At 41.3% G+C, this 27,100-nt stretch overlaps 1 protein-coding gene across 1 annotated transcript in view; it reads left to right on the plus strand.

Moving 5' to 3' along the window:
* Positions 1–840: 840 nt before the first annotated feature.
* The window catches only part of LOC119501348 (C-myc promoter-binding protein-like), a 155,326-nt gene continuing 129,066 nt past the window's right edge, over positions 841–27,100 (plus strand). The window contains 1 exon segment of the mRNA XM_037791674.1: positions 841–1,118. The gene's annotated coding sequence lies outside the window, so the exon portion shown is untranslated.

Raw genomic sequence — 27,100 nt, forward strand, 5'->3', positions numbered from 1 at the left:
TTAGAGGCGGTGCGACTGCATATGAAGTTAATGCCAAGTTGTGAGTGGACGCAAATTTGTTCCTATTATTCCAAATTACAAACCAAAATCACAATAGTTAAAGCTGTAGATTTTTGGTCTCTAGAGGGCAGAAGTACTCCATAACCAGCTGAAATCACAAACTCTGATATACTTATCACCTTATAAAGCTGTTCTGGCTCCAGAGACGAGAAGAAAAGGAAACATGGGAGGGGGGATTTGGGGATTTTACTGTTGTTGGTTGAGGTGGAGTGCATTATGAACTATTAACTGACGATTATTTTCATTATGGAATAATCTGTTCACTTTCTCCATTGATTGATTGTTTATTTGGTTTGTAATTTCTGAAAATAGTGAGAAATTAGGTATATAGGCCACGGTTGAGTAGTTTAATATATAACAAAACATCATATTTTATTATGTTTAACATGTTTTTTTGTGCAAGAATCTTATATTGCAAAGTAACTACTACCTCAAATGTGTACTCAAGTACAGTACTTGAGTAAATGTAGGCTACTTAGTTGCATTCCACAACTGCTGAGGAGGCAGGTCACCTTCAGGCGAACATTATGTGATTTATTGCAAATTATGACTTATTATTATTTAGAAATGGTATAAAACAGCAAGGTAGTCAAATGTGTTGATAATAAACTGGTGCAATGATGGGTCACTAATGAAGATCAGAATTAGGCCAGTTGACTTTGTTCAAGTATAGTTTAGTATTAATTATAACTTAATTAGATGATGTTGAGGTCATATTGTCAGCATCAGGTAGATTATGTGAGATCCTTCCTGCTGAGAGGCTGCTGCTGTGATGTCAAACTGACACCTAGTGTGTGTGCATGTGTGTGCGTGTGTGCGCGTACATGTGTGTTCGTGAACGCGCGGCGGATACCCATCACAAACCAAGATGGCGGCGGAGCGGACAGCCGGCTCGGCACAGTGACTGACAGACGAAGCGTCGCTCGGTCGGACAGCTAACGGTTACACTCTGACACCGACACCCGTACAGGTCACCGACGGCGGTGTGATGAACCAGTACCGGTAGACGACCCCGGGGGAAGTTGTGTGTGAGGACTACATTGCCGTCCACTAGCGGGGTGAGTAGGAGCTGATGAACCGTTAGAGTGAGTGAGTGACCGGCTCCGGAGGGATTTACCGAACAGCTGCTGCTTACGTGCTACAACGAGCTAGAAATCCCTCATGCTAGCTGTGGCAGCTCACTGCTTACGTGCATTTCTTTACAATTGGTCCATGTTTTGACTGATATTGCATTTGCATTGCTTGTTACCTCGCTGGTTCGTTCCCGGAGCTGAGTGCTGTGCGTGCCACAGTGTGTGTGCCACAGGTTGGTCGCAATTAAACGCCTCTTTGTGGATCTTTTCGTCACCTGTGCTGCGTGTAAACTAAACAACTAGTCCCATCACATGAACCCTGTAGTACCCTGTGGTACCCTGTGGTACCCTTTGGAGCCCTGTGGTACCCTGTGGAACCCTGTGGTACCCTTTGGAGCCCTGTGGAACCCTGTGGTACCCTTTGGTACCCTTTGGAGCCCTGTGGAACCCTGTCGAACCCTGTGGTACCCTGTGGTGCCCTTTGGAGCCCTGTGGTACCCTGTGGTACCCTGTGGAACCCTTTGGTACACTTTGGTGCCCTTTGGAGCCCTGTGGTACCCTGTGGTATATGTCTGCTATACCCGCTAGCGTGCGGTCGGTAAGAAGTCAAAATACCCCCAAAACACTAGTCCGCTTCCCTCTCCGTGTGTCCCCTCCTAAAGGGAGGAGATTTGAGCTTCTTCACTTTGTACTTTTCAGTCTCAGAAAATGCCTCTCGCTTAACCTCGCTATTTATAGGCGGTGGCACAAAATGTGCAAGGAGTCATTTCATGTTTTGTAAAGCACTTGAAGTCAAGTCAATTTAAAATGTAGCCTAATATCACAAATAATAAAATTGCCTCAAGTGGTTTTACAATCTGTACAGAATATGACATCGGGATAAGGAAAAACTCCCCCAAAAATATCTTTGAAATGGGGTACAAATGAAAGAACCCTCAGCAGAGCAACTGGAGGGATCCCTATCCCTGGACAAACAGACATGCAATAGATGAACAGAAATAGAGCAACTTAATACAGTTACAATAAAGACAATCAGGATACATAGATTGTAAACATACAATATATGAAGAAACCCAGACTATGAGGTCGACATTGGTTTTGATAGAGCTTTTAAGATGTCACTGGTGGTGTAAAGCAAAAGGCAGGAGAGTTTGTCACTGTGGAAAAGGGTGGTGGGTGTACTGTATGCTAATGCAGCCTTGCAAATACAACTAACATTTGGAAGTTTGGGGGATATGTTCACTGATCTTGTGGTGCTTTAGGGTTGTGTACTGGCAAGAATCTGGCGATATGATATATATTCATGATAAAGGGGAAACGATTCAATATATTGCGATATATTGCAATACTGTAAGCAAGGCAATATATTATGATTTTTTATTTTTTTTAATTTAATTTCAGAAATACTGTCATAGTATGAAGACAGACCAGAAATGTGCCATTTTAGAATAGCCAAAAGTGGGCATGTCTGTTAAAGAGAAACTCGTGGGTACCCATAGAACCCATTCACATTCACATATCTGTTGGGCTGTCAGATTTTTAAGAGGTTAATTCAAAATCGATACAGTGTTTTGGAGAATCGATACAGTTTGCACAACATAATATCGCGATACTCATGTGTATCAATATTTTCTTACATACCAATGGTGCATCACTAGATGCTAAGATAATAGATAATAGATAATAGAGTGCTGCAGGAATGAGTCCTAAAACCCAGAAATGAGTTAGTATTTTAGCACTTCCAGTTTCCTCATCTGGAAGTCAATGGGTTTTTTGAATGTTTTTTTTGTTAGATGCCTGAAATAAGGTTTGTGGTTAACACAAGCTGAAGAGATTTTAATGTTTTGTTCTACGACATAAAATGCATCAATAAATATCCCACTCATGAATTTTGAAGCCTTAATGTGTCTTAAAAAAAGGTGGTTGCCATCAAGTGGCTAAATGAGACTAGTGACATCACGCCGACTCGTCCTCCTTTACAGCCTCGTTATTTATAGTTTCGCTCATGTCACCGTGATGCAGTTGATTTATAGCCTAACGTTAGCTTTTTACTACTGGCCATTGCATTCACGGTTCAAAAAATCATAAAGTGGTGTTCATTACTGGAGATTATTTTGCTGAACAAAAGGTGTAAGTATCATAAATATGTGTTTGCCACAGAGCTGATTTTCTGCAGTAATCCAAAACCCAATGGAAAAATCCCATTGGCTTTTTGTTGAGGGAACCAGGGCGATGCTAACTTGCTGGTTGGCCCACAAAATACGTGATCCCTGGAGCTCTCTATATGTCTGTCTGAGAAATTTGAGCAAACTGAGCTGAAGAAAGGGAAACACACCAGGAGTTAGTGGAGTTAGTCCACTGACTGCCACTGACTGCTCCTTTCTGATAGACATTAGACAAGGTGACGGCCACCTTCAGGGCTTCACATTCTGATGGTGTTGCATGCACACTGGACAGACAAGTCTGGTCAAATCATACTTGTGACAGAAATACTCTGAAGCCTGTCATTTGAAAACCTCAGCTCAGCTATGCATACCAGAAAGGTAACCTACACTGTAATCCTGTAAATCCTCTGCTTGGTTTTTGCTTTTCATTCAACAGTCTCTTCACATATCATGGAACTCTCATGGTGAGATTCTGTTATTGTGCACAATGAAGGACGGGATGTTTGTGCTTAGTCTTATTGCCGTGTCTGTTCATGTTTGGAGGGCAGAAGGGGCGCCCTATTGGAATGTCAGAGAGGAAAGACAATCATCGACTGTGTAGTCTTGTGCAGGTCCATCCAAGAAGAGAATTTACGGCAGTGAGTAAAGAGATGGTTAGATGGTGTCTGCTTAGCTGATTGAAGACCTCAGATCCACTCAGTAACCCTGGCTCCTCTTATCCTGACAGCAGCCTCAGGGTTAATGCCTGCTGTCCTCCTATAACTAACACCAAATGTCCCCTCATGTGGCAGTGATGGTGTTAATACCTCAAGGCATAGACTGCAGGTTATTCCCATCTTGCGTAATTCAGTGAACACAAACAAGGTGGGCAAATAAGAATCACACTTCATAGTGCTGTCAGGTACAGAGTGTGGGTGCTCACCCCTCTCATGCTTTACGGATATTCATGTACAGTATTTCACCATAGCATCCACTTTAACTTGTTCTGCATGAGAGCGCACGCCAAACTGGAGGTTGTATCAAGACTGTTTCTTTGGCAGTGAGTAGAAGTCCGATGTTGTAGTCTGCTGTTGTTTAATTTAAAAAGTGTTTCTGCAGTTTTGCACCAGGAACTGTGTAAGAGCCACATTATTTGTATTTGGTACGTTTTGTATGTTGTTCTTACATGTTCTAATATTATTTAAGTTCATACAAAAGTGTATGTATACTTTGAATAGTGTGTTATAGGTGGACTTAGCTAAGTTTATGTTTATATTAGGGCTGTCAACCAATTCAAATATGGAATCGCGATGAATCTCAAATTAATCGCACATTTTTATCTGTTCTAAATGTACCTTAAAGGGAGATTTGTCAAGTGTTTAATACTCTTATCAACATGGGAGTGGACAAATATGCTGCTTTATACAAAAGCATGTATACTGTATGTTTATTATTGTAAATCAATTAACAACACAAAACAATGACAGATATTGTCCAGAAACCCTCACAGGTACTGCATTTAGCATAAAACAATATGCTCAAATCATATTATGGCAAACTGCAGCCCAACAGGCAACAACAGCTGTCAGTGTGTCAGTGTGCTGACTTGACTATGACTTGCCCCAAACTGCATGTGATTATCATAAAGTGGGCATGTCTGTAAAGGGGAGACTCGTGGGTACCAAGCCCCCAGGAAGAGTGCCGGTCGTTGATCCCAACTTTCGAGTGGCCAAATGGCGGTACTGTAACTTCCGTGTCTGTCAAGTGATGCCATTGGGACCAAAAAAGACTTTTCCCATAGACTTACATCGGGAAAGAGACGTCTGTAACTCAGCGGATAATTTTTTTTGAGGTGAATCAACTACCCAGTATGAACACTCTAATAGCCTTCATTAAAAAAAATTAGTTTTTAAAGTTGTAAAATGCACTATTAGCCAAACCAGAGTTATTTCCCTTCCTTAGTTCATGTGAGTGAGACCCAGACCGAGGCTGGAGCGCAAGCCATGACGACGGCGTGACGTTGGGACCCCGTGACCGGGTCATGTGACCGAGCAGACGCTAATGCTCATGTTCCATGTGCCCAAGATCCAGGTACTTCTCCAGACGTAAGTGGAGCCATTTAGGCTTCATGCGCCACTGAGCAACTTTCATAGGAATCAACGAGGCCCCGCCTCTAACGCTGTATCCAGTTCTCTTAATACATCCATGGTGGGTACCCATGGAACCCATTTTCATTCACATATCTTGAGGTCAGAGAAAGGGAAAATGGCAATGACAGTTTTTCCTCGCCAAAAATGTAGCGTAAGTTTGGAGCGTTATTTAACCTCCTTCCCGACAAGCTAGTATGACATAGTTGGTACCAATGGATTCCTTAGGTTTTCTAGTTTCGTATCTCCTCTCTATCCTTAAAACCAAGACAGCTACCTCTCAAAAATCGCAAGCTGTGTTAATGCGTTAAAGAAATTAAAGGGCGTTAAAAAAAAAAAGCCCTTATATTGCTCTATATATGGGGGGGAATGTTGGGTGTTTGTAAATTATAGAGTATGGTCCAGACCTGATCTATATGATCAAGATAACCTCTGTTGATGATTTTACGCTATATAAATAAATTGAATTGAAGATTGAATTGAATTATTCTTTAGGTCCACATGTTTTTGTTATTTATGACAGGTGACAGTGCGTTCAGGCAGTTCTTTACTGTGCATGTGTAAAGAAGTTTAGGAACTATGTAGGGCTACCACCTCTTAGTCGACCAGCTGGGAGGAGGCCACGGGGAAGACCCAGGACTAGGTGGAGAGATTACATCTCCACACTGGCCTGGGAATGCCTCGGGATCCCCTAGTCAGAGCTGGTTAACATGGCCCGGGAAAGGGAAGTTTGGGGTCCACTGCTGGAGCTGTTGGCCCCGCGACCCGACCCCGGATAAGAGGTTGAAGATGAGTGAGTCATTTTTTATGCTTTTTTCATGCTGAATGGCTTATTCTTAAGAAACTTATGAGCACGTCTCTGGTAAAAAGGGATGCACCGCTACCACTTTTTTTTCAGACTGAGTACAAGTACAAGTACTTACATTTGGGTACTCGCCGATACAGAGTACGAGTTTTTCTCTGTGCCAAAAGACCCTCGTTGACAGCCAGCTGGAGGGTGTGAGCGACACACGGCAGGCTGGGGAGTCCTGCATAAGAGGCGGTGCGCCTTTATTATGTTTTTGGCATTGTCCCAGAGCACAACGTGAACAGAACTTTTTGGAATGCCCCACGTCTGTAGCATATCATCAAGAGCACCTGCTATGGCTTAGCCAGTGTGCGAACCCCGAAACTGCTTTGATTGTAGAACAACTGTCTGCAGAGTAAAATCCTCATTAATCCACTGCGCAGTTAAACTGATGAGAGACATTGGGCAGACACTGCTAGTCCAAATACCAGTGGTGAAACTGAAGGCTGAAATGTCCTGCAATAGGCAGTTGATGTGCTTTTTCACAAAGTCATGCAGCTTTGGTAATGCGGTTTCTGTTATGTGGCGTCGGCTGAGAATCTCATACTTTGACTTCAGTATACTAACAAGACAGCGAAATCCCGTATTATCAACAACTGACAGAAGCTGGTCATCAAGAGCAATGTACTGGGTAAGGGCTTCTGTTATTTTTACCGCCCGTGGGTTGTCTCGCTTCTCCAGTGTTTGCTGCAAAGTTGTTTTTTGCTGTTTCCCGCTGCTAGCATTAGCAAACTCCTTGAATGCTGCGTCCTGTCGGTTCTTAAAATGTTTTATCAAATTGCTTGTGTTAAATGTGCTGCTTTTCACTCCTCCTCTTGACAATTTAGCAGTGCATAGTTTGCAGACTGTTCTGCTTTTTTCTTCATCGCTTAGCGTAAAATAACTCCAAACTGCTGAAATGACTGCTCCCCCACCTAACGCTACCTGCTCAATTGACGAGAGGTTGACTTCACGCTGCCATAAAGTGGTATCGGTGTCACTGTATTGGAGCAGTTTTGCGAGTACGAGTACGTGAGTACAGTATCGGACCCGATACTGGTATCGGTATTGGTGCATCCCTACTGTTAGGGGTGGGCGATACATAGAATATAGTCGATGTATCGCAGCTTGTCCCACGCGCGGTGTGTAAATGAAATCACGAAAATCGACTACAAATTGTCACCGGCATGAGACTCACTTTGGCATTTCCTTCTCTCCCTCTCTCCTATGGCTCCCTCACACAGACACACACACACACACACACACACATACACACACATACATCACAGACTCCGCCCCCATCCAGACCTCTCCTGGGCGAGTGTGTGTGATGTATTCAACCGGCGTGTTTTTGTATTCGGAGGGACGCAGCGGAGAGAGAAAGCCTGGAGAAAGCGGAAGAAGAGAAAACGACGAAAGCAACCAGAACCAGCCCAGAAGCAAATGACTCTGACTTCCTCACTTTCCAAAGCAATTCCATATGACCAGTAGTGCAAAATGCAAAGAAATCCCGGCCGCTGTTAACACCTACATCACAAAGCCGGTTAGCGTTCTTGAAAAGCCCAGATTCAAAAGACTCATTAAGACACTTGATCCAAAATATGCCTGGTTGCAATTTTTTTGCGGCGAAAGCTCTACCGGAGTTCTACATTTCAGTGAGAGAAAAGTTGTTTTACCAGCTGACAGAGGTGACCCACTTCTCCACAACTACCGATCGGACCGTTCAACTAACAGAACCAAAGCTGTGAGCCTTAATAAGTGGACCAGACAGTTTTGGCCACAGGCTACACCTTGCGATTGGTGAGTCTTTCTACACTGCTGGGAAAATAATAATTTTTATTATCAGTAATGTTATAACAGCTTACTGGTAAACATAACAATAAGTTACTTTACACTTATTACACACCATTTATCAAAATATATGTATTGCCAGATAACTAGTTGGTTAAAGTGAATACTGTTGGATACTGTTTTGTTCAATTTAATTTGTGATTAAAATTGTTCCGATAGAATCCACTAATGAATATAAACAAGAAGGTTTTAATGCAGACATACAGTGTGCTGCAGGGACTACAAAAATCATCATATTGGTGTGATTGAATGCATCAAAGGGTTAAATCGATCATTTATGAAGCGCTTAGAGGATATTTGAAAATATCGCAATATATATCGTGTATCGCGATTATGCCTAAAAATATCGCGATCTAATTTTTTGGCCATATTGCCCAGCCCTACCTACTGGTAAACACAAGATTTGAAGTGGTGCTTTTATGTGTTTCTTTGTAGAGAAACTCAGTTTTACAGATCTGTCAATTAAATCAACCAATTTCTGTGTTTTTCTTTGGTCAAACAACGTGGTGCTAGTAAGATGCAGAGAAGTCTGCAAAACTTTGGATCAAATAGAACATCAAGTCTGTAATGAGCTGAGATGAGAATCGCCTGCAGCGATGTTGTTATCTTCAACAAAAAAAAAACCTCCTTCAGCGTTTTCCCTGCCTTGAGAGCACATTGGGTTTTAACATCAAAACCGAGATGCTTTGCAGACTGAAGTCTTGACACTATAGATGTCCCTGGAGAGATTCAGTATGGGCACTCTCACAGTGAAACTAGTCTGGTATTCATAGGCCGTAAAGGTGAATTACCACCAGGTCTGCTGCTCTACTAGAGTTGTTTTGTGATGAAGCTGTAGCAGAGATGTGAAGACACTGTGAATTGTTTCCTTGTATTTACCCCCTTTAGCAGTGATGCACAGGTTGATGTGGAAGCTGAAGCTTACAGCCTATTTTCATAATGATTAGGATACACTATAGCAGGGGTCACAGACCTTTTTGAAACTGAGAGCTACTTCAAGGGTACTGAGTAGTACGAAGGGCTACTTGTTTGATACAAACGTCCTGAATGACAAAGTTGCACAGATCACCTTTTAATAATAATAATAATAATATATGTGAAGAGACTGTCTGATCACATGTCAATGTTAATTATTCCTCACAATAATTATTAACAATGATTTCCACAACAATGATGGTAGGAAACACAGATATATTTAAACATGCAACATTTATTTCTGTTAATCTGTTTCAACATCTGAAAGTCAGAGGTTTCACATCTCTGATATTTCTGTAAATATCTTTCTTGATAGTTTTGTATGAATAAGCACATTTGTAGCATTTTGTTCAAAATCACACCTGCTATATTTTTGTACAAATTATCACTTCTAACATTTTTTAGGAAATCATTAACTGTCATATCTTCAAATCATGTCTTGTTTGTACTAACAACTACCGTTGTACCATTTTTTAACAAATCATGAACTCTGTCCCATGTTTATACAAATGATCAGTTATGTAAGATAAAAAAAATCAACTCTTTCACATTTTTAAATGAATCCTATTACATTAGTACTAATCACCAAATCTGTAGCATTTTTAACAAATCATAACATCTGTTACACTTTTTGAACAAATTATTTTTCAAATTTTTGTGTAATATTTGAGTTTAATGTTGTCATGGTGTTTTCAATGAAGACATATGTTATCTCTTTCTTTGTCTGTAAATGTCTGTTAGTGGGAACCCTGGCATTGCATTCTGTTCGCCAATGTACTGTAATCTGGTGTATAATTTGACACTGCAACTCTGAGTGAGTCTTGTAGATTCAACACTGACTGTATGGAGGGAAAGTGCAGCACTTTTTTCTCTGTAAATGCACGGAGAAAATGTTCATCTTAGCTTTAAATGCGTTTACAGCACTTATCATGTCAGCGACAGTTTTACCTTTGCCTAGCAGCTGTATACAGTGTCTCTCCACATTGTGCTGTTTTGCCGTCGCAACAGTTGCCCCGCAAATGAGACACACACATTTTTCATTCACTGTCGTAAAAAAGAACTCTTCCTCCCAATCATTGTGAAAATAGTATGTTTTCTTTCGCTTTTCTGCCATGTTTTCTTTAGTTTGGGGGGTAAAAACCACATCCAGCTCCCCATCGTAGCTGCGCCCGCTTCCTTGTCTCAGCCAAGGCCTATGGAAAGGAGGCTAGGAAACGCGTCATCAATACGTCATAGCTTTGGGGTACCACACATGCACAGTAAAATCTGGTCTGCACTCGCCGAAATTGAGCCAATCAAAACGCATTACCGCAGGTTCAGTTACACTGCGCATGCATTGTACCCCACACCCCAAGACCCGTGTCCTAGCCTCCTTCCATAGGCCTTGGTCTCAGCAAAGAGTGAGATGGCGGTTTGACTTGCGCACAATATTGAACTTTGACTTCAGACAAGGTCAGAGTTCATATATACATAAAACATTTTTGTTTTTTTTAAATTTTATAATAAATATTGTCATTTTAAAATTTACATTAATGCAAGCGTTTTTGATTAAAAAAGAACAGCAACTAAAATTTTTAGATGGAGCTCCGTGGTGACTAGTGCTATTTTTAGAACATGCCTTGCGGGCGACTCACGTGGTCCCTGCAGGCGACCAGGTGCCCGCGGGCACCGTGTTGGCTACCTCTGCACTCTTGTCAATGTTATCACCTAATTTAAGTTAGTTTAACAGAATGGGCTCCTTTTTGTCCAAGGACATGGGACAATTTTACACCGCTATTTTACTTTTGTCTCACAAAACACAACATGTTCAATGCCGACTCTTTGTATACAGCTGTGGTTTATACTCACAGTTTTAGGGAGTAAAAGAGATGGTTACTGCACAGAAGAGCAACAGAGCAAGAGATGTAACTGCTAAAAATGCATGACAGTCATGCTTTTTGCACTCTGGTCTATTTCCTGCTCCTGTGAATGTTAAAATTGCTCTCTATCTCTGTCTCTGATGATTTCTGTATGATTGTTGACAGATGCAGCATGGTGGGTCTAGAGAGAAGTTCTTGATCTTTGGTTCTGAGGGGTGCTGTCATGCATTATACTGAATCATTTCCTATTATTAAATGTCGTAACAGTATTTTGTGGGGCCAACATACAGAATGTGCCCAGTACATCACTAGCAGCTGTTTTTTAGGTTGCGTATTTCTTTCAAAGATATCAATAATTATTAAAAAACCAGGCTGTTTTCTGTTTCAAGCTCTGGTTGAGATTTGTTGTTCATACAGAAATATTTATACCGAGATGTTGAAGCCCACTAAAATCAAATATCTGGATCCAGCTGACAAGTTGTCTTTTTAAAAAAGCTTTTTGGGTACCATTCGTTTGTTGCTACTTTGATGTTACTACAGTATCATACCTGAATATCTTTGTGAAACAAAAGAAACTAACACAATACCCTTAAATATACTTTGTATATGAGTTTAAATCTCTTTTCTATAAAAACCCTCAACAAAATAAGCCAAACTTCTCAAATGCTTCTGTTTGATGTTGTCCTATCACTAAGAGGTGTACAGGAAATAGATTTGTTCCGATACCAATACCAGTATCGAAAATGTGTCTGATACTGTCTAAAATTCGGTATTGGGTATTGGCGAGTCCGCCAGTTTATGCACCGATCCGATTAACCCCCCAAAAAGTCTACTTGTTTAACCGGATATCAATTCTTCTTCGCTGCTCCAAAATAGTAACCTTCACTTTTTTGTCGCCCTAGATGTATCGTGGCTGCCACTGGCAACTATGTTTTAGAGTAGCGAAAAAGAAGAACTGATAGCAGGTAGATTGTCATGTGACGATAGCAAACAACAACAGTGCGGTGCTAGTGGAGAGTGTAACGGTAACGGCCACAGTATTGAAGCAAAGAGACAAAACTCTAGTGTTTTTTTTTGACGATAGTAACTGCCGCCATTTTGGACTGAAAACACTTATTATATTTATAATATTTTATGGTTCAACACAGGCCATTTCAGTAGAATATGACAATAGATTCATCATTCCATATCATTTTGTTTTGCTTTTGTTTGGCACTTTTTAGGCGGACTTTTTACTTGCGTGCGGTAGTCGCGATCAGTCCAAAAAATGTCAGGTTTGGCAATATTTCATAGGGGAAAATCCACCAGGTAAAACAGCGATATGCATATTATGTATGGCTTCCGTTTCCAGGGGTGTTGCCAATTTCAACACCAGCAATCTTTGTAAACTTTTGAAGACTCATAACGCGAAAGAGAATGACGAGACAAATTCCACAAAGATAGCCCAAAAGCGGACAAGATACGATACGATACCGCAAGTTCAGGTATCAGAATCAGTATTGGGAAGGAAAAAATGGTATCAGAACATCTCTCTCTCTATATATATACAGTATATATACAGTATATTTTTGGCATCATCGGGCAAAAATCCCATAATAACCTTTCAGCATATTGTAATTCAAGTGTTCTGCGAGATAAATAGACTTCTGCAACTCCTCATGGCTCTGTTTTCAGGCTTTTGGCTTTTTTTCAGTCACTTTCAAATCTAGACTCAAGACCAAACTGTTCTCAGACGCTTTTCTTAATTGATCAAATGCTGCACTTTACTGTCCTTTGATTGTTTTTATTATCCTTTTAATTTTTTTTTCTCTTTTAACTTACACTTTTATATTCTTTTATTCATTTTTATCTTATGCACTTTGTGCTCTTCTATCTTGCTTTTATATATGTAAAGAACTTTGAATTGCCTTTGTGTATGAAATGTGCTATATAAATAAACTTGCCTTGCCTTTAAAAGATCTAGCATGTGATGGGAGACTTTGACCAATCAGAGGTCAGTTCATTGAGAGACCGTTCCTATTGGCTGTGCACCGGTCATGTGACCAGAACCTTTGGCGTTCCTTCACCAGATTTCACAATGGCGGCGTCACAAACTTACTCATTTTACAGCTAAACCGTGCACTACAAGATGATTCAGAGAACATGTGAGGAGAGAAATAGACATTAATGTAACAGAATATTGATTCATATTTGATCAGCGCTGCCTAGTTTGACCGTTTGGTCGGAGTTAGCGAGTGATTGAAAGCTGGCTCTCATAGACAGCAGATGGACGGCAGACCTCAGATCAGTTCTGACTGCTTGTTTTCCTCCGGTCTGGGAAATCTTGCAGATGCCGTTAGGAGCTCCGGAGGACACCGGAGGACACAGAGGCACATGATTTTTTTCAGGTTACCTGTTTTATGTACTACTGTCACGATATAGCAACCATTTTATAAAAATTACTTTTAATCATATTTGCTCCAATCTCGCCTACTTCAGCTTTAAATTAAGCAATGAATACATTACCAAAATTATGAAAGTAGGTTATATCTGATCAATTAAAAAATACACAAAACAAGACTTGTTGGAAGCAGAGTTGATGTTTCATCAGCACAGAATGGTTGTCGTTTTTTATGCAGTGTAGCCAAAACGAGACGCTGCACTAGAAAAGAAAAGCTGCTATAGATTTGCATGCAGAACAACTGAGAACAGGATTACAAGTTCCCAGGGAATGCCATCCACAAACACTAATTAGCTGTAAGCTCACAGTATTGTCTTCAGGGAGGAAGGCAGGATGTGTCCTCAGTTGGTGGGTGGCATCTGGTGTTAGGCAATGCAAGATGAATTTGGGCGTTGGGCACTGATCTCATCTAAAGTGAGATTCATTGCTCCTAGCAAAGTCATCTATCAGAACACAAAAACACATCTCACTCTGTTCAGTAGTTAGTGCTTTTTCTCTCATGCAGCAGTCTGCAGTAAAATCAAGTTTGGTTCAGTCAGGCGTTGTGGAATAGTTTTACTTTTTAAGTGATTGACCCTCAGACTGAAGGGGTATAGATTGGGAGGTTGCAAGTATAGCTCCTCTGGTACCACTGTTTGAGAGTCACAAGAAAGTGCTGAATATTTAAAGTCCCAGTGAAATGGAAGTTAGAGTGTCTTTAACTTCTGTGTCATAATGCTGTGTTCACACTACGAGCGACACAGCAACATTCTATAAGTCATTTTCAATGGAAGCCGGTGACATGAAGCTACAAACTGACGCCCGACACTTGTCACTGCAAGATGGGTGTGATGCACTACAAATAAAGTTGAGCAACTTTTTTCAGCGCTCCAGTGATGCGGTGAAGCGTCAACCTATGATATGTTTAACCATACGTTAGCCAGTTCCCAGTGATATTTAACGACGCAAGTTTGTCATTGAGCGCTTGAGCAACATTTCATCGCGACATGTAGCTTAGTGATGCCACCGATACCGGATCGGATGTCGGCCTGATACTGACTGATGCCAGTATCTTCACTCTAGAAAACTGAGCCAGCTACAACCTAAAAATGTAAAATGTTGCGTTAAAGAGTGGCATTAAAACGAGTTTGCGTTATCGTGTTAACTTTGACAGACATATTTTGTATATATTGTTAAATAGGTAAGTGCCTAATTTTATTAAAATTGCTGAAAAGCTACATAGGCAATTAAAAGTAAAAAAAACAAACGTGGATATCATTGCTAATGTTTAATTAACAAAAAGCTGAATGAGGCTTTGGGAGTTAAAATGTATACATTCTCACCAGAGACAGAGCAACATGGGCATAAATGACATTAAAGTCTGATTTCCACTCTGTTCCACTTTGAGGAAACTTTTAGTTAAATAGGTTTAACTGAAACTTTCTTGGATGTAGGCCTGCCACAGTAGAGGCTCCACTGGTGAAGGCTGTAATTGTCTGACTCTTACATTATTCTGCTGCTGTTGTGTGGTCTACTGGGTTCACAAGGGTAAAGCATTATTCCCCACCGTCTTCCCTTTCTTCTCATCATTCAGACAGAAATGGGCGCTTATCAGGAGAGACTTAAGGCATCACTAAATCAAAACTGCCAGATTCCAATGTTAACAGGCTGCAAATAAAAAGAGGTCACTCCGGAAAACAAATGTGTAAATCACTTTGTCTGACTTGAAGGCAAAACACCAGCCTTAAGAATGTTTTCTGCCAACTAGGGAATTAAAAGATCAGGCTGGGAGAGGAGGCAGGTTGGTGGGATCAGGTTTCCCGGAGACATGGTATTAATTCCTACAGGGCTCTATGCGTTAGCACTTCCCTGTGCTAATACTGTGCAAAGAGCCAGGATGGTAACCTCTAGTATAGGGTTTAAGCCTGGGGATTGTGATCCCAATATTTACCTTCATAACTGGACTATGACCTTGAAATGCATTTTCACCCTGTAACTGTTTTTTCCAATTACTTCTCATGCTTACATGGTGGTTGTAAGCGTAAATGCCACTAACGTGCAAGGAGGCTCAATACATGGCTCCATCTCATATTCAAGCTGTTATTGCTCCAAGTTGACACCAGTTACAAGATGTCCACCTTGTGTAGGTGTTATTGAAGTGTCATCCCTTCAGTCCACATCAAAGGACAGCGACAAACTGTTTTCACCCGGCTGACTAATATCAGAAATTCAATGAACAAAACATTTGTGCCTTATTTTTTAATTAAAGCCGTTTATCTCCAGTGTGATGCGAAAATGCGGTGCGGGAATGCGGAAAATCTGCATGCAAATTTTCTACATTACCATCTCCATCTTCAAGGGCGGCTGTGGCTCAGAGGGTAGAGCAGGTCGTCCATCAATCGGAAGGTCGGTGGTTCGATCCCCGGCTGCTCCGGGCCACATGTCGATGTGTCCTTGAGCAAGACACTTAACCACAAATTGCTCCCGAAGGCATAGCCATTGGTGTGTGAATGAGTATTTAGATCATATCCTGATGGCTAAAGTTGGCACCTTAGCAGCCTCTACCATCAGTGTATGAATGTGTGAATACTGACATGTAGTGTAAAGAGCTTTGAGGGTTCGGAAGACTAGAAAAGCGCTATATAAAAGCAAGTCCATTTACCATTTACCATTCATCGTATCCCAGCTGCTGGGCGATCTCAAGTCATACATTGTCCTTTATTTGGTTGTTGAGATAGTCGTGTTTGTCGTACATTATTGGGTGTTGAGAAGGGGACGGCCCATTATTCCATAACACCAATAGTCCGAAAAATGTCCCATAGGACAGAAAAAACTGTTGTTCCGCCCCAATAATACACACTTTCCTTGCATCAAACAGAAGCACATGGCTAATTATTATGCAGAATGACAGTAATCAAAGGATTTCATTGGTCAAACACATATTTCCACAGGCGGAAATCCGATGATGATTTTTTTCCCCGTACGAATATTCAAAGGGGTGTTTAAGCATTCATAAGAACCCACAAAATCTGCTTTCTAACAATTTTTTTTCTGTGCTTGGTGTGAAACGGCTTTTAGTTTACTTTACGTGCCTGCTATACCTATATGCCCAAAGTGAAACTGGAGGCCATGATCAATCATCTTAGATATAGTTAACATGTCACAACATTTAGTATAAAGTAGGAGATTAGTGTGATTTCAATGAATTAGGGGTGTAACGATTCATCTACTACATCAATGTATCGATTTATATTCCTACGATCCAACTACATCGATAGGTACTCGGCAAGTTGTCCTTCACGGGAGACGGATATCGATATAAAATAGATTTGAAACGTAAATATCGATTGTACGGATACTAAGGATTTGCACCTTGTATTTAAGGGCGACAAACGTTCTATGAAAGTGTTTTTAGCTCTTTAATTACTAAATAAATGTTAAACGTTACTCCAGTTCACTCTCCAGACATGCACCAGCTTTCCAGCTCTGCCTTCTGCAGCGCGACCATGGCATACATGCAGACGAGCGGAGCACTGGACTCCTCGCTCTCTCACCCGGTAACGGCGTGGAGGGAGAGGGGCGTCGGTCTGCATGAGCTGCCGGTGCTGCTACGCCGAGGAGCCGGTCGACGGAGTTACATTATGGGGACATTACATGAGCAGGCACTATCAGTCCACTTGATGAGGGCGGCTTGTGGAGAAGTGGGTCACCTCTGTTAGCTGGACGTTCAGATCGGTAGTTGTAGGGAAGTGGGTCACTTCTGTTAGCTGGACGTTCAGATCGGTAGTTGTGGAGAAGTGGGTCACCTCTGTTAACTGGACGTTCAGACCGGTAGTTGTAGAGAAGTGGGTCACCTCTGTTAGCTGGACGTTCAGATCGGTAGTTGTAGAGAAGTGGGTCACCTCTGTTAACTGGACGTTCAGACCGGTAGTTGTGGAGAAGTGGGTCACCTCTGTTAGCTGGACGTTCAGATCGGTAGTTGTAGAGAAGTGGGTCACCTCTGTTAGCTGGACGTTCAGATCGGTAGTTGTGGAGAAGTGGGTCACTTCTGTTAGCTGGTTGAACAACTTTTCTCTCACTGAAATGTAGAACTTCGGTAGAGCTTTCGCCGCAAAAAAATTGCGACCTCATATTTGACCTCATATTTTGGATCAAGTGTCTTAATGAGTCTTTTGAATCTGGGCTTTTCAACTACGCTAACCAGCGTTGTGATGTAGGTGTTTACAGCGACCGTGATTTCTTTCCATTTTTGCACTTTTTTTGGTCATATGGGATTGCTTTGGAAAGCGAGGAAGACAGAGTCATTTGCTTCTGGTCTGGTTCTGGTTGCTTTGGTCGTGTTCTCGCTACCATACTCGCTTTGCCGCTTCGGTTCTTTTGCTTTTTCCGGGCTCCGGGCTCCAGGCTTTCTCTCTCCGCTGGGTCCCTCCATAAACAAAAACACGCCGGCTGAATACGTCACACACACTTGTGAGTTTTTTTTTTTTAAAACTCTTTTAAAAACTCATTTTTAAAAAATGCCTTTTAATTAGAGTTTCACTTTTTGTGTTATGCTTTTATGCATTGATTTATTCTGAAGAGTTTTATTCATTATCTTTTATCTAACTATAAAGGGAGGAATCTCTGTCTCTGTCATTCTGCATGCCCTCCGTTCATCTTATCGACTTCAGACTTGGCGGGTGTATTGCTGGGGACCCAAGGGAGTCCAGTGTTGAATTTAGTGCAGTTTGGCCAGATGGTGGCCCTATAACAATGATCTTTGGCCAGATGGTGGCGCTATAACAATGATCTTTGATCTTTGATTTGCTATTGAACTTTACATTTTGGTCTGTAACGTTTTAACCATTACCATAAGCATCAGAACCAACATTTTTTTTTTCCTGGATTTTGTGAGTCCAGACGAATCTATCCATATAAGCCACGCCCATTTGTGTATAGATCAGGGGTCTCCAACCTTTCTTCCTGAGCGCTACTTTGACAAAATGAAAGTGGCCGAGAGCTCCTCATATTTTATATTATTAGTAACATTTATTCACATCGCTCAGCTCCACCCAAACCAGCTCAATAAGCTTCTTTTGTGTAAACATTTAGAAAATGTTGATATCCAACACTCACATTTTGACATCATCACATCTTAAATTCAGCAGCATGTGTTAGTTCAATAATTCCAACAACAATTTTGCATATTCAGACTTCACTCAAACTTGAGCTCGACATCAACATCTGCGGTTACTGCCAGCACATTAACAAAACCGAAAGTAAGACACTTAACACATGCGCAGTAGGTAACCAAGAACTTAACAAACTCCCCTTTTTCTTTAAAGAAAAACAGTCACAAAAAACAAACATTACTGTTATTTAAAACCTTTAACATATACACAGGTTTAAAGCTGCAACTTTAACGACTACAGTTTGAGGGTAGAAAGGTTTTCTGTTGTATAGTCCATTTAGCCTTTAAGTCGACATACACCTTCACTGAGAGCCCTCAGTAGAACAAGTGCTGATGTCTCCTTCTTAGTCAAGCAGTCAGCAATCTGCTCCTTGGTAGCTGACCACATGATCTGCTGGATAGTCCCAGAGTAGATGAGCTCCTTGACACTGCTGATAAGTTTGTTTGCACAGTGCAGAGTCTGAACAGTAGCATGCTTTTTACTGGATGCCAAGATGGATATGTCACACATTATGTCGGGTCTACTCTGTCTTGCTACCCACAATATTTGTCCAATCTTTGACTTTAGCCTGTCAGTTTCATTGTCTGTTAGAGGACCTCTCGCTGTGTGGCTCTGGTGGGGTCCACAGGAATGGGTTGCAGATTCTTTATGTACATACTTTGTTGCACCTGTATCTCATCCTCCAATGAGTGAACCTCCATTCCAATATAGCTGAAGTTATTGTGTTCTCCATGTCCAACTTGGAAAGCAGCTTTCAAGTGAGGGATGACTGATTTGGAGAACGTTTCTGAACCACCCCAGATGAAATCATCCACATGACAGGCAAGAACTCCCATCACATTGCAGGAGTCATCCAGCCAGTAGAACACTGCTGGATCAACTCGTGACACAGTAGCTTCCAACTGCTGCATGGTGTCTTTCACTCTGTTGTACCAATACAAAGAAGCATCTGCTAATCCATAAACACACTTCTTCAACTTCCATAGAGTTCCTGTGCTCTGAGCTTCTTGAGGAGGTAGGATATAGACATTACGGGTTAACTCTTTACCTTGTAAAAAGGCTGCTTTAATGTCCATGGAGTTCAGCTGCCATTTCTTTTGACATATTACAGCCATGATCATTTTCAGAGACTCTGAGGCGCATGTAGGTGAGTCTTTTGGGAGCTCCTGAGTGTTCATTTCTTCAAAGCCCCTTGCAACTAATCTAGCTTTAGGTACAACACCATCAGGTGTCTCCTTGGGTGTGCACACCCACCTCGTAGAGGTACATTTCTGCCCTTCATCTGTCACCTCCTCAAACACATCATTCTTTTTCCAGTTGCTGAGTTCAGCGTGTTTTGCAGACATAAAGGCATCATCATTCACAATAAGTATGTCATCTTCATGGCAGTCAGCGCATAACTGGGCATGCTCAGATGGAAGCACCTGAGGATCTTCTACTTGTCCTAGGTCAACTGATCCTGTTGTGCCAGAAATTTCTTCAGGCTCAGTGTACTGCAGGTTGTACCAGTTTTTGTATGTTCCAGTGGCTTTTCCTGTGCGGCTGAGGATTTTTGCAGTGTGTGCTTGGCCACTTCCACTATTTGTGTATGTAACTAACTGTCCAATTTTCAGCCTAATTCCTTAATAAGTTGTGGTTGAGTGTGTCTGTGAGGCGTCAGATTGACCATGATTACCCCCTTCAGGCTGTATTGGTGTGTGAGGGGGGTCACTGTTATCCTCAGCATCAAGAGATTCATCATTTGTAGACATCTCTTCCTCACTTTCATTTTCAGTGTCATAGTTATTCTCATTAGGCCCAGATTCTGGTGAGGCGATATGATTTTCAGTCACTTCCAGCTGGTTGTCCATTTCTCCTGGCACTGCTTGTGAGCCATCTATCTTTCGAAGTCTGGAGTGATGTATGCGAACATAGGTGCCTCCGTGCCTCACAAATATCACCACACCATCTTGGCCGATGACCACACCTGGACCTTTCCATTCTGTACAATCCATCCGTTTGTAGTAGACTTTGTCGCCTGTCTCATATCAGTCATCAATGGGCCGCAGTTGTTTACGAAGCGCTCTTCGGATCCTCTCAGAGCATTCAGCTTCTGTAAATGCTCTTCTTGCAGCATGTAATGCTGCCTTGTGCTGGGCTAGCCAGGTATTCATGTTAGTGCCCTCTAGAGCTGGTGGCTTATCAGTGAGAATGGGATCCTCAGTTTGGATCTCGTTTTCATCCATGTTACTCACATCTCTTATGTTCACACAAAAATGTCCTGAAGATGTCAGTTCAAGTTTCACTACACTGAAAAAAACAACTTGTAGGATTTACTTGATAAAATCCTTGTAACAATTTGCACTAACACTAACTAAGTAAACGTTACTGCTGTAATGTCAGGTACAACTCACTTGCCAGCATCAAGTAAAATCTACTTACTACTAAACTTAACATTTGTGAAGATATTAAGTAAATGTTACTTAATTATATTGAAGTTATAAGTTATATTTATTTAAACTAATTAAGTAAATTCAATTCAATTTTTTCATAGACAGGGTCATCTCTGTCATGAAAATATGAAGTAAATCTTATCTATCTGCATTATTTACAGTTATGAAGTAAATAAGTAGATTTTATTATATTATTTTCTATTTGATATTTCCAATTACTTTAGTTGTATGAAGTTATATTATTCACTATAATTGTGTAAATGTTGCTAATTTTCTTTTGATAAATGTTACCAAATAAATGTAATTTTTTCTATGCATTTACAGTAATACACTTTTATCACAAATCACGAAACTAAAATACAATACAATTAAACTATTTAATTTTGTCATTATTAAACACCAATTCCCAGTTCTGGAAAACAATTCCATCTCCATTGACCAACATAATGACATCCTTAGTTATCAAAAATATAAAACTGCTAATTATTTGATTTTACACTGTATTTCAAATAACAGGAGAAAAACAACAGGAGATGAGGTTTTAACCTGACAGAGCTTGGTAGTTTTTACATAACCAAAATTCTATTTTGCTCTTAGACAAATCCACTGCATCCAACACAAACCTGGAATGGTGATTTGAAAATATTCAATTAAAACCTAAAGCCCTCTGAAACGGTGCAATTGCAACATTCAAACCGGCACTCTGGACTAGTGCACTAAGTATGCCATTAAAACCTTAATGCAGTAAAACATTTTTACCAACAGCTAAAGGTGTTAACAGTTCTAGACAAAGAATAAATGCTAACAACTTTTTCTTTAACCTTTCTCTGTAATAAACATCAATGACAGGAAGAGTCAGTGCCTTAGTTGACAGAAAACGGAAAACATTTCAGACGGACAACTTCCCATAACTAGTTAGCCAGGGCGAAGTTGAACTCAAAGGCATGCTCTTGCTTGGCATTTCTCATTTCTCCACAAGGTGTGAGCAGGACAACATCACTAAATTTTTTTCAAGTGCCTTACATACTATTGGGGCCAAGTGTCTATAATGAAAGGTATATTGATATTCACACTAGCACACAATATATTATCATTCCATTGTGATTAATTTTGCATTAAACCATCTTAAAAACAGCAATATAGTTTTCAAAGTCAACAAGTCCTGACCATATTTGACCACATCCAACACACAGTTTTGGAGAGTCAAGACTGAAGAAAGCCGCTGCAAGTCTGTGTGTCTGGACAGTGGAAGGTCCAAGACAAGCTGCTGTATGTGAGCAGAGGGTCCAATGGAGCCGACGGTGTCTTTGCAAGTTGTTGTTACAGTCATTTCCAAGATGGAGAAGTGAGTTGGGGTATACCAGCAGCCGTGATTGTACAGTACTTGCCATGGCGATAGCATTTAAGACAGCAGTTTCAACTTTAAAGCTTGTACTTTTTGGGACAGCTTAATCCCATCCAGTTCTAGGAAAAGTTTCTGAAACACCTCAGTAGTGTAACGCAGTGTTGCGAGGTATGCGAGATTGAGGGCATAAACCAGCCCCATAAGCAGCGTGCAAGCTTTAGCAGTACTGCCGCATCCTGGCAACATCTCCTTGCCTTCAAGAAGGATGGATACATCCACTGGATCCTCTCCAGCACTATGGACGACCAGGATCTTGACGATGTGTTGAGTGGCATCACTGCGGCTGTCCTCCTGCATACAATATACAAGAAAAAAACTGTCAAAAAACATTAAAAATAGAATTTCTTGAATCTTTCGAAGTGACTTCATTATCAGGGCAGAATGAACGTACAACAACCAATCAGAGCCGAGGAGTCTCTAACGCAGCTGTCAATCATGTTGATCACTGGTCGTGTACCGTATACCGATCAGTACCGTGTACTGATCAAATATAAATCGAGATTCTGTTACCGTGCTAGTTACTTGTCGCTTCAAATGTTTTCAGAACCATATTTTAGTAACTGTTGTAAAATGAATTTTCTCCGGCTGGTTGGCGGTGCTTAGTGTTCGCTGACTATTTTCCAACATGGAGGATCGGTCACAAACGATCTCATTTTACAGCTAAACAGTTACTAAAATATGTAATATGAAATAATCAACACAGTAACAGAATCAACACAGTAACTGAATATTGATTCATATTTGATCAGCGCTGCCTAGTTTTGACAGATTGATCGTAGTTCACCAGCAGTTATCGACATGATTGACAGACTCCCTTGGCCTTCATCAGGGTTATAAGTTTTGTTGTGTAGTGGTTTGTACATGAAGCTCTGCTCCAAGGAAATTGAGTAAGGTCACCCTGTAAAAGAACAGACACATTTATGATATTAAAACAATGATCTAAAAATATTTAGCCACAATATTATGTCATCTTACGCAAGAGCAATATTATATCATGCATACATAGATTTCTACTTACCTTGATGAGACTAATTTTGCAGCGTATCCTGGGCTTGACATGTGATACCACAACTCACTGCTGTACTTTTCTGCTTCCTGTTGATAGAAACATATATGATAGAGATATGACGGTGCACTAACCACCCCAGCACTAGAGATGTGACGGTGCACTAACCACCCCATCACTAGAGATGTGACGGTGCACTAACCACCCCAGCACTAGAGATGTGACGGTGCACCAACCACCCCAGCACTAGAGATGTGACGGTGCACTAACCACCCCATCACTAGAGATGTGACGGTGCACTAACCACCCCAGCACTAGAGATGTGACGGTGCACCAACCACCCCAGTACTAGAGATGTGACGGTGCACTAACCACACCAGCACTAAGGATGTGACGGTGCACTAACCACACCAGCACTAGGGATGTGACAGTGCACTAACCACACCAGCACTAGGGATGTGACGGTGCACTAACCACACCAGCAACTCTCTCTCTTGTTAACTTGTGTGTGAAATCTGACACCTGCTGCTCTGAGCTGACTCGTTCAGCATTCATTGTCAGATTGAATTGTTTGTCGTACGACTATCTATTGATAACATGCTTCAAAAATGAACTAACTGGGTTTTATTTCTGTAAAAAAAGCAAGACGACGGTGTGGGCGGTGCTTCACCTACTGGTCTGAACTCAAAGCGCCCTCGTCTGTTCAAACAAAGCACTGAAAAAGAAGAGAGGATGTAGATCAGTGCTTGTATGACTAGATGTACCTATGATGCCTTGATATCGCCATTCAGTTTTTCGTCTCGACGATGCATATCGTCATGTTTTTATATCGCAATGTTTCGTGGCACGATATTTCGGCACACCCCTACTTGTTAGAAAATGAAACGCTGGCTAAATTAGGGATGCTCATTTTGAAAAATGTTCTTAACTTATAACCGACCCGTGTTAACCGATTATTAACCGTTAACCGACAACATCTGTGCCTCGTGCCAACTTCAGTGTATGAGCACAACAGACAACTGAGTCTCCAGTTCACCGTCCGGGAGCGTTAACTTAGCAGCTACGATGCTGCGTGTAGTGTCGCGGACATGCAGCCACTTTCCCAGTAAAAGTCTCCACCACACATTTAGTTTAGTTTAGCTTAGCAGGTTGTCAGCTGTGTGTCTGCCCGGCGTAACGACACTTTGTCTGCCTGGATTAACGATAGCGATTGCCCGATAAACAGTGTGTGTATTTGTGCTACGTTAGCAGCTCTAGCATTGACGGAGGCTTCTTGCTCGCCGCCGCCGCCGCCGCCACACACATACAGTCTGTCAGCGCGACGTAACTTTAACGAGTGTCCTTGTGTGTATTGGCGGTGAGTGTGAGGTTGTTGGTGGCATTCTAGCTGTGAACGTAGGTGTAGCAGTGTGTGTAAAGTTTATTTGTCGGTGAATAAATACTACGAAACTACAACTCCTCCGCTCCGCTCAAGCGAGCCAGAGACCGGAGCCGACTTCCTGCATCTGGCAACTCCGGCTCCGCCTCTTAAGGTGGGCTGTTAAGGTGGACCAGCTTTTCTCCTTAAAGTGACGAGCCGCTCAGCTTTTTAATTAATTCTAAATATTTCTTTTAACCTATAGCGTTAATCGGTTAAAATGCTTAATGACGGTTAACGGATAAACGGTTAATTATGAACATCCCTAGTCTAAATGGCAGCTTGTTGTAAGACAAGATTGACTTTATTTGTCCCTGAGGGACATTTTTTTTCGGTCTATGAAATAACACACAAAAAAACAAACTGACAGCAACAGTCACATATCTAATTAAAAGTACAATGTCTGTTAATGAATCCTGACTATCCCCTCACTGGCTCTTGAATACACACACAGACAGTACATTAAATCCATCTAAGAGCAATTAACGTGCATGTTTAGTTGTGTAATTAATGGTGATGCCTGAAAGAACGTGAGATGCATTTCCCGCAGTACCAACGGTAAATATGCAAACTTTTTTTCATGCACAAAGCTGACAAAGCCTAAAGCTTATTGGCCTTTCATCTGTGGATATACAGTACCTTTGTTTTCATATCTCTGTTTTTAATTGTTGTTTTGTGAACTGGGAGTTTATAAGATGCAGCTATATCATGACCAGCAGTAACTCCATTACATTTCACTCAGGTGTGTCTGGCTGCAGAAATGTGGAACAGCTCGAGTTGAGTTTCCCTCAGCATTTGTTTGAATAGGTTGAATAATACGTTAGGTGTACAGATTACTAGGGCTAAGATGGTACAGCTACAGTATCTCCCGATTTGACACTATTTGGGTGCTGATTCGATATGTATTGCGACTTTTAAGTATTGCGATTCTACAAGTATTGCGATTCGATTTTACATTTATTGAGATTTTTGTTAAAGCTGAAGTAGGCGAGATTAGAGCAAATATGACTAAAAAAAGTTATTTTTATAAAACGGTTGCTATATTGTGACAGTAGTACATGAAACAGGTAACCTGAAAAAAATCATGTTCCTCTGTGTCCTCCGGTGCTCCCAACGGCATCTGCAAGATTTCACAGACCGGAGGAAAAGAACCAGTCAGAGCTGATCTGAGGTCTGCTGTCCAGCTGCCGTCTATGAGAGCCGGCTGTCAATCACTCTGAACTCCGACCAAACAGTCAAACTAGGCAGCGCTGATCAAATATGAATCAATATTCTGTTATGTTAATGTCTATTTCTCTCCTCAGATGTACTCAGAATCATCTTATAGTGCACGGTTTAGCTGTAAATTTGAGAAAGTTTGTGACCCGACAGCCATGTTGAGATCTTTTGGGGAATACCAAGCACCGCTCATATGACCGGAGCACAGCCAATAGGAACGCTCTCTCTCTGAAATGACCTGTGATTGGTCAAAGTTTCCCGTCACGGGCTAGATGTTCTAAAGCCTGAAAACAGAGCCATGAGGAGGAGCAGAAGTCTAGTTTTCTCTTAGAACACTTGAATTACAATATGCTGAAAGGTTATTATGGGATGTCTACCCAATGATACCAAAAAATTGTTGCCTACTGAAGCTTTAACTTTTTTAACACTAGACCATTGGAAAAAGTTGAATCATACACTTCTAGGGACTAGGGATGTCACGATACCAGAAATCTAGTAGTCGATACCAATACCAGTGAATTCCCATGATTCTCGATACCAAATTCGATGCCACGGTAAAACAAACCAAAACAATAAATCCCATGTAATGTGTACATGTGTCTATGTATATCCTCAGATTGCAGTAGTTTAAATTCACTGACATGGTGACATTTCACTGGGTAAAGACTACCAGAGGTGGGACCAAGTTATTGTTTTGTAAGTCACAAGTAAGTCTCAAGTCTGTGACTCAAGTCCCAACTCAGGTCTTGAGTCCTAAACAAGCCATATGAGCTCTTCACCAGATGTAACATCTTTTTAACAGCAGAGTAACTGGATCCAACTGGTGCTCAGTAACATAACGTCAGTTCTTCATGGGTTTCTCCTGAAACTTGAGAGAGAGAGAGAGAGAGAGAGAGAGAGAGAGGCCACAATAATAGCCTAGCAGCTGTAATAGCTAATACAAGTAGGATTAATAACACAAAACCAATAGTGGTGGATGGAAAGAGTGATAATACAACTATCGGGATTGATATCATTGAGTCGTCCTCAGACGGGCAGCTTTCAAGCGGAGCTTCCAGCTGTCTCAGTCCACCATACATCTGGCTAGCTTGCCAGCA

The sequence above is a fragment of the Sebastes umbrosus genome, chromosome 2 (genome assembly GCF_015220745.1).
Source record: "Sebastes umbrosus isolate fSebUmb1 chromosome 2, fSebUmb1.pri, whole genome shotgun sequence".
In the NCBI taxonomy this organism is placed as follows: Eukaryota; Metazoa; Chordata; class Actinopteri; order Perciformes; family Sebastidae; genus Sebastes; species Sebastes umbrosus.